Source organism: Lasioglossum baleicum, chromosome 1 (assembly GCF_051020765.1).
Source record: "Lasioglossum baleicum chromosome 1, iyLasBale1, whole genome shotgun sequence".
Taxonomy (NCBI): Eukaryota; Metazoa; Arthropoda; class Insecta; order Hymenoptera; family Halictidae; genus Lasioglossum; species Lasioglossum baleicum.
In genome coordinates this window covers 22,911,768-22,921,430 of record NC_134929.1, presented here as the reverse complement: position 1 = coordinate 22,921,430, position 9,663 = coordinate 22,911,768, and positions in this window count along the sequence as shown.

The window sequence follows — 9,663 nt, the reverse complement described above, 5'->3', positions numbered from 1 at the left end:
CGAGCTGTTTAGCTCTCGCAGGCTTCGAAAGGATCGCGAGATAGCATGTTTTATAATACTGAACGTGCGTTAGTTCGGCAAAAACATATTTTCCAATCGCTTCGATCTCGATTTTTATCTCGAGGCGTGACATTTCGCGCGGTTTATCACTCGAGAAACGACATCCCTCGGCAATTACATACATACGTTCGCAGGTTCCACGGGCGAGCGGTATGTATGCCGAAAATTTTCCACGCAGCTGGCAAACTCTTTCGGGAACGAGTGTGTCGTATTTTCGAGCGCCGCGGCGGGAAAGTCAAACGGGAATCTACGAGAAGCAAGGGTGACCGAATAAATTCGGCCGGTTTCAATTTCCGGTAGTAATGGCGGCGTCGTCGCTACCCCTCCGGCCTGGTCGCCTATAACACGAGACGCCGCGTTTATTCTCGTTTCGTTCCGTATGAATTATTCGTACGGGCCAGCGATTCCGCTGCCATAATTTTCGTTCGGATCTGGCCGCCGCGAGCGACCCTCTTTCACGTCCCCGGGGGGTTGAATTCGATGAAATTACTCTTAATTAAGACCGGAGCTCTCCGCTCAATTATATCGGCGTCGAGCTTCCGCCGGAGGTCAAGGAGAACGAGTTCGAAAAACTCCAATCTGACGGGAATGCAATCAACCGATGCGCTTCATTCTTCTGGGCAAATATAGCATTGGAACTCAATTGAACGCATCGGTCCAGATTTAGAAGTATCATTTGATCAGAATAAAATCAAAGCGACTTGCATAAATCCTTCTCATATGTGTAAAAATGCGCTGTATCCTCGAACAAGACCAACATTCTTTCCGAACTGAAATCAAAACTTCCTAGTTCTACCAACTGAAACAAATCCTGGGAAATCCGATTGCAAGAGAAACACAGTTTGCAAGCTCAAACGATCTACTGGGCCGAATAGAAGGCAAAATTCCCGGAGCCGTGCGTAATCACACGCGTTCCGAGTGTCGGGCTCGCAGAGATAGATCGATTCAGCTCCGTCCAGTCTGCCGAATTATCAGATAACAATGAGTAACGTTGCCTTTCCGATTCGGTCGATAGCGATGTAAGTGCATCGGGAGGAATCAATCGAGCTGGAATAAATTCGAGGCGAATTGCGCGGTTGTTTGGCCGCGGGTGTACCGCGCTGATTTTCGACCGGTGAACGGTGGTTAACCGTTAAACGATGACAGAAGAATCGATAAACCGCCGCGTTACGCTGCCCGTACCCTGTCGCGTGTGTCAGCGGCGTTGTTTTTCGGGGAAATTACACCGACACCGGGCCGACAATCGATTCGATCGTGTCGAATTTTCCCGTGTTACACGGATTACGGCTCGTCTGGCCCACCGACCGAGCTGGAAGTAGCCTGATCGCGGATTCAATGTCCCGTGGACCTCGAGAACGAGCCTCCAGGATCGACGGATCGACGAATCCCCTTGGATTTCCACGGGGGCCAACGACCCGCGCCGAACAAACCCCGGAAGATTAACCCTCTCGAGTCTGTCCAACTTGCTACCGCCGCGCCGGATGAAGAGGGATATCTTCGAGATGGTGCTCGAGAGATGTTGATAGAGCGGCCGCATCCGCCGGAACGGACCTTCTGTCGTGTCCCGAAGCCTCTATCAATGTGGCGGATGCGCTCTGTGTAACGACTGATGGCTGCGACTCTGAAATCCCGGAATTCTCCACAAGTATCCTCTCTAGCCCCCGGCGACGTTACAGCCGGGCTCTGCTATCGCCTGGCCTCGTGATATGACGTTCAGCGCGATTATAGTATTCGCCAGCACTTCAGTTTTTCGGACTTGGAGAGAACGGCTGCGATTTTTCAAGTTGCGCTCATCTCGGTCACGTTTTCCCTCTCTCCGAGACTTAGAGGGAAATAGTTAGTCCGGTGAAGTTTCTTCTCTTCGTCGTTCTCTTCTCTGCGCAATCTGTAAATTAAAAGTATTTCGAAAATAGAGATCTACAGTAGCGCAACAACAAGTTGAGCAATGTTTAACCAGATCATGTACTCGCAGAGTATACCGTTCATTGACGAAGCGCCAGCAGGAGACGTCGCAGAAGAAGGTCAGAGATAATCAAATAGAGAAGACACTTCACTTCAAGAAGTGTATTTGCCATCAGGACGCAACGAGCAGACCACGGCCAACTTATTGGGATAGATTGTCCCTCAATTTGCTCCTTGATCAACCCGTAATCGTTGTCCCATCGCGTCCACGGCGTTTATTCCGCAAAAGACGCTTATTGATCGATCGAGGGACTAAAGTAACCAGGGGTTAAACGAGGCCTGGAGCAAATCGCTCCTCAAGGTGCAATCGTCTTAACGGGAACGAATTGCCCGCCAAGGATTCTCGAAGTTGCCGCCGATTTTCTCTGGTCCGCGGAAAATTTCGGTGGAGCTTTATGCATGCATATAACTCGCTTACATCTACGAAAGGCACATTTTACAGTTTCATTACAGAAAAACAGTTAAAAATCGTAACTATGTTTCTTCTATCGATCGTATTTGCTGTTAATAAATGTTAACTGCTTTCGGCGCAACCGAAAGTTGATAAAGAAGTGTATACTATATAACTCAGAAGTGCTAAAAATGTTGAATGATACAGAATAATACAAATACTTATAAAATCAGCAAATATCAATACGCAGCCACGTTTGGAAAGGAGGCCAATTCTATCATTTCCAATTGGGTAAGAAAATAGCAAATAGGAGAACAACTAGGTAAAAAATTAAAAACATACAATGGGGTAATACCGAGAGCTTATGCACTACCTAAGACATAAAGAAAATTTATCATGGAGAATTATTGTCTCTTCCTAGTCCAGTCAACGAAAAGTTGTAGAGGGAAATGGAAGGAACACAATTTTTTAACTTTAGGTCTTTGTTTGGACTAGTGAGGAGATAAACATATTAAAAGACCCCACTCCTAGAAGGTGAGCGGGGTGCAGGTGGGCACGTAAAGGTCCCCTTTTTCGGTTTTCCGCTTATATCTCGGAAACTATGCGTCCTAGCGATAAGACTATTCCATACAAAATTAAAGCTGACAAAATGTGCCACAGGATTGATTCGATTCAGTTTTTCGCTATTTCGCATAGTTTCCGAGATTTCCGCGCTCAAAGTTCACTAATTGTGCTGAAGAGTTAGCTAGTCAAATAAGGCAAAAATTTCTTTTTCATAATTAGTGAACTTTGAGCTCGGATATCTGGGAAACTATGCGAGATAGCGAAAAACTGAATGGAATCAATCTTGTAGCACACTTTGTCAGCTTCAATTTTGTGTGGAATGGTATTATCGCTAGGACACACATAGTTTCCGAGATATAAGCGAAAAACCGAAAAAGGTTCCTTCCATTTCCCTCTACGCCCCCCTCATGAGCATTCATTCACTGGACTATCCATTGGCGGTCCCACTTATAAACTGTGCAAGTTCTCGCTAACATTTAAAATAATAGGTAAATCCCCTTATCATACAGTAGATAGCTGGTAATTCGTCAAAGAGATTAGAACAATTGAAGTTCCAGATGATTCATCAGTGTTAGTATCCCTTGATGTAACATCTTTATTTACAAACGTACCAATTGATTTAGCTTTACAGGTATTAGACTGTCGTTGGGACGAAATAAAACAACATACTAACATACAGCATGACGAGTTTCGTCATTTTTATGAACAATATTCCTTATATTCAATCATTTAATAGTTTTCGAAATTATTATAACATATTTACTTTACAGACGCGATTCAAATAAATCTTGAAAAGGCTCCAAACTGGGATCGAAACGTTGATTTTGTTTGATAATTAGCAAAATTGCTTCATAATTAGTAGTAAACGATCGAACCGTTGCGCCGAAAGCATTTAACATTCATTAAAAATCGTAAGCTTCGATTTTGCCTCCAAAATAATTCTTTTTCACATCACCTAATCCTTCTAACATCTCATAAAATCTCAAGTGGTTCGGTTCGATTTTTAAACAGTTTTTAACGGATGTCCAATAAATTTTGTGCCCAGACTGTACTCTACTTGCAACGCGGAGTAGGGATATCAGGCCGTGGGTGATAGATAGCTACAAGTTTCACTGTGCCATCTTCTCGTGGACGGGGAATATCGAGCACCCGAAATTTTCGGGTTCTCGCACACCCCTGCTGCCTACGCGCGGCCTGCTTTCTTGCGTTCGCCAAAGCGGGAATGTATATTCCGGGAACGTCGTCGCCGGTGCGCGCATCTGCGAATGACAACAGTTGTTCCCAAGTTTCGCCGGAGCTTACTTGCATTCAGGGCGGTTCCCCTCGGCTGAGGAATAACGCTCGCGATAACTCTGTGCTGGCAGCATTTCCTGCGTCTCGGATCTCTTGGAATTTTAACAAAATGGACCGAAGGGGTTCCCCGCGCTCTCCAGGGACGAATATCGCCAGTGATAGATAATTTGAAAGCACTCTGACACGTCAAGCCGACGCTCAATTCCATCGTGACTCCGAGAAATGAGGCCCTTTAAAATATCCTGCTGTTTACTAGGTCGTTCGATATTGGAATATTTTAGCGGGGGATGCTCGAAGTGTCGGCGTTGCAATTGCTGCTCGATATCGTTTTAACGCTCAGCATACGAAGGTGAAACGATCGACCTTCTTCACTAAGCGGGGCCCTTAGGATTTTCTTTATTGTTACTTTATAGTTTATACTTTGTTGTCATGTTGTACTTTTTATGTCATTTTGATTTTTTTTGAGTTTATTCTTTGAGCGTATTCGTTTATTCTTTCAGACGTTGGCGAGTCCGAGTTTGAAAATGGAGGCTGAGTTTTGACTTGATCTTGACGATTGCATCAGCGTGTACATCACCATTTGCATATTAACACCTTACCTACCGGAAGCCTATTAATAGGATTTTCAATAATCGTGCTGTACCAAAAGAAAGCATAGATCTTTTACATTGCAATCCTAAATGAAACTATTAGATGGCATTATTGAGGGTGACTTGTTAGCACACAATGGAAATTGCTGTTGCTATTGAAGGTTCCATTAAAAAGTGTTTAGCCATGTACCATAGATTCATTAAAATTATGCAATAATCACCGGTCGGTAATGTGTTAAGATACTGCAGCTTGAATTCTCCGCTCTTCTCTAGCCTTGGGTTTATTAAAAACGTCGTAGGATGATGGAGAACAATGGTGAATACAATTAAAAGATCAATTTGGTGGAACATAATTTTCCGCTGTCCGACGTCGCAGAGTCAGCGAGTCTATCAATTTCTGTCATATCTCGAATCATTATTCCAACATTACAGATACAGTCGCTCAAATTACGTAATTCCGTAGAAATAAACTACACTATCCTTACCCTATTCTTTGCAGAACTTTGCAGGGAAGAAATGTCACGCACAATTTTACGCACATCTTCGGTCCGAAAGTTCGGAAGTTCTATCCCAACAGATACGACCCGTCACCGCGGCGCCTTACCCGATATCCCTTGCATCGATTACATGTAAATTGATGGCAAATTGATATCGTTACGACACGTAGTCAAGCGACACCGATCATCGATCCATCATTCTGTCCGGCGTCGTTAAGAACGCGGATAATTTGTCTATTCCGCGGACTAGTTTGAAACTGAACAGCCATTAATGGCTCGGCGAAGTTGAAAGATTAAGGGATCCATTTTGATCGAGGCCGGCCTGGTGCCTGTGGAACGCAGCCACGGGAATTATGGGATCTCTAGAAGCCTGTCGGCGAGAAATGCCAGTCGGAAATGATACTTCCGGAATTCTACAAATTCATTAACTCTTACGTCAATAACCAACGTTTCCAATGATGTTCAATGCCGTTGTTCTTTCTGGTTTCAATACACATTTGTATGTCGCAAATATAAATTAATCTGTGATCATGCAAGTACATAAAACTCCACAATAATTTTGTTATTTGTCACCGAAAATACACTCCTCAAAAGAATTAAGTCTCAAAGTTTGTTTACGACCTCAGGATTTTGCAATACATGTTCAACGAATTTTCTCAACGTTAAAAATTGGAAATTGTGCATTTTTTAAGCATATTTTCAGAAACACCTGGTATATCGAAATGTTAATGAAATTGAAAGAACAAAAGGGGGGCCTTGAAGAGAAAGAAACGCTCTTTCTATTGCTTGTTTGCACAAGATTCTACGATAATTTTTTCGCTTTCTGGAGCCAGTTAAAGTTAAAAAGGCAACAATTATTTCAATGTTGAATAACTCGAATAAAAAAAATCGCGCAATAATCAACAACCACACATTTTACACAGGAAAGATAGCCCTTCCAAATGATATTAACGCGATTTATCAAAAAAATTTGTTGCTCCCCGTGTGATGTTCCAGAGTTGCACAAAAATTTTTGATAACCGTCAATGTTGTCTTCATCTCGCTATAACTTTGTAAAAAGCCAACATAGCAACAATTTGAAACAGAGTATCTGAAACTGGAGGTTTCAAGCTTTGAAACCATTGCTTAACGATATCGATACAGCAATGTTTGACGGAGTTATGATCACGTAAAGTGGGAGCAATTTTTCGGGTTCGCAGAAGTAATCCCTTAATTCTTTTGAGGAGTGTATTAAAGAAGTTATAAAAAGAAAATTTGTTTTTAAAAATTCTTTAAAAATATCTTTTCTGCACAATAATCCCAAACGATATTATTAGGCTATTAAGGTTGAGTTGTTTTGGTTTATGATTGAAGTCTCTATTGAACAATTATAGATGTGAATAATGATGTTCGACCGGCATCGAGCGTTTTAGAAAATCTTCGGATACGAAGCACAAATTTTGAAAAATCATGGAGGAATCTTGACTGGGTATTATTTGAAGAATGACACGGGGGCGGAGCTTAAAATATCGTAAACAGTGAAGTTATTACAGGATTGTAAAAGCCCTCACGTGACGAGTTCCCCCTTGGCATTAAATATAATAGAGGGCCCGTCCTTGGTATTCTCTGGAGCAAATGTACTTCGTGACTCTTCGTTATTGCCTTCGTCACAGCGGGGGTTGTCGGTGGATCAAGATAGCAACACGCTCGCCGGTGGCACACCGGGTGTATCAGTGATTTAAATGTCGGCGAAGTTGGGAGCCCTGCAATTTCGCAATATAACGGGGAACGGTGCTCGATGCGCTCGCGATTATTTAGCAATTCATTAACGGCCGTGATTAGAACGGGGGCAGCGACGCGGAATGGTCGCACACCCGGCCCCGTTTTATTTCCATGGAACGTCGAACAATTTCCCCCTCCCGTCCCCCTCGCCAATACGAATTATCGATATATTGAATTATTAATAACGACTGCTCATAATAGATAATGCATTGCGGGGTCCCCGTGCGTTATTTAACATGACGATTGTTACCGGCCGATCGCGACGCCTAGCAATTCGAGTTTAATTATTGCTGCCGGAAATTCGCCGCGGCGATACGTCCGCCACGGACCGAAATCATTTCGGGTAATGTTCGGAACGGTGATCGATCAAAGATGGAGCAGACATATGTACATACAGTAAGAAGCATAACTGATTCCACACACTTGAAATCAGAATAACTTTTATATGAATGGACAAAACTTCAATTTCTCTGTAAGGCTAGAAGAATTAGTTTAGAAAATGACGTCTAATAAATAAGTTGAAAAAATGCATTTGGTCGGAATTATGAAAAACAACACTAAAAATGGATTTTTACAACTTTTTTAGCTGGCCCACCCATAACGAATATTTACAAAATGTGTTTTGTCAACTGGTATAAATTATATACGCTCTGAAAATTTCATTGAAATTGGTTAATTGGTTTACGAATTATAATCGATCAAAAATGTGAAAACTTGCCACTTTATGGTACACTACAAATTACCACTTTTGATCGTCTATAATCCGCAAACCAATCAACTAATTTCAATGAAATTTTCAGAGCGTATATAATTTATACCAGTTGAGACCAGACACATCTTTCGAATTTTCGTTATTGACCCAGCTAAAAAAGGTGTACAAATCAATTTTTACTATTGTTCTTCACAATTCCGTCCAACTGCATTTTTCCAACATATTTTTTACACATCATTTACTAAACTAATTCTTCTAGCTTTACAGAGAAATTGAAGTCGTTTGGTCCATTCATAAAAAAGTTGTTATGATTTAAAGTGTGTGGAAGCAGTTATGCTCCTTACTGTAAGGGAAGATGGGGCAAGGCGAAACCATCTGAAAATTAGTACAATCTAAAAGAAAGCTTATTTGTGTAGGACCGCCAGACCAAATACGTATTAATTGTATCTACAAAGATTGTGTTTTCTATATTGGCAGTTGATCAAAATGCGCAACCACCCATCACCTGATCGTCACCGAGACCACGTTTCTATTATTAATACCACCTTCGTGCATCTTTGTGATTTCAAGCCGTGAGTATAGCATATTACAATACGCCACGAATATTACATCGCGTGTAGCTTACGTTAAATAGGTATAGATAAGGACATCAATATATTATATCTATAATAACCAGCTAGTTAACCTTTAACTGAACAAGTGAAGTTTGTTGCGATCCTTGCCGATAGAATTTGCCGGGTGCCTTCGGTCAACGCCTGCTTCGGTTCGAAGTTCGTGCATCATGAAGTGAGCAACTGTAAGCGCCTCTTGTGTGAACGGAACGAACCAAATCAAGCGCTTATTGGCGCCAACAGCATGTATCTTGACATGTTCATAGCAATCTTTCGAAGAGCCTCTAGGCTTTGAATCATTTTCAATCTCATCTTCGATCGTCATTTATTTAACAGTTGAACAATGTTTTCTACAAGTTTTCACTAAAACATTCGCTTCTCATAGTGGACATTATTTTATCAAATACCCTTTCAAATCTCCTTTATTTTTAATGACACAAAAACAATATTTATGGCATAATTTAAATGGTATCGAAGGAGGAATATCGTAGAAGAACAATTTTTTTTTGTCCGGTCATATTTTCATCGTTATGTTTTATCGGGAAAACTTCTTTTTTTCAAATGTATTTTTTCAATCGTTATAAGATGGAATAAAGTGTGGGAGATTTCAAATCAAACAATCCAAAGATCATTTAACTAATTATATTTATTATGAACACAATCGTAATATTTTTGTGTCGTAAAGGAACGATTCTCTATTATTTTTATAAACAACTTGAATCCTATATACAGAGTGATTAAAATCAAATGGAGCAAATCTACCTACATAAAGAAAATGAGTTTTCCCGATAAAAAAATAACGATGACCTTGAAAAAACTATGAAAAAATGAGCGGACAAAAAAATGGTTCTTCCACGATATTCCTCCTTCGATACCATTTAAATTATGCCATAAATATTGTTTTTGTGTCATTAAAAATAAAGGAGATATTTAGGTGGCCTGCTTTGGCTGTGACATCCTGTATACTTGAATAGAAAATGGTGTTAGTATAGTACATAGAATATATCTTAATAGCCTATTACTATTCTATTATTTTTAACGATTCACTGGTTTGCAATTGAAATAGTTATTACTGTTGAGAACTTCACCGCGATGTAGCCTTGTAAATAAATGGTATAAAAATAAAAATACTACATCGAAAAATCGCGTCGATGAAGGAACGTATTGATTTGCAGCGCAACCAAGGCTGTTTCCGCAGCGAACCTATCACAGAGCCGTTACA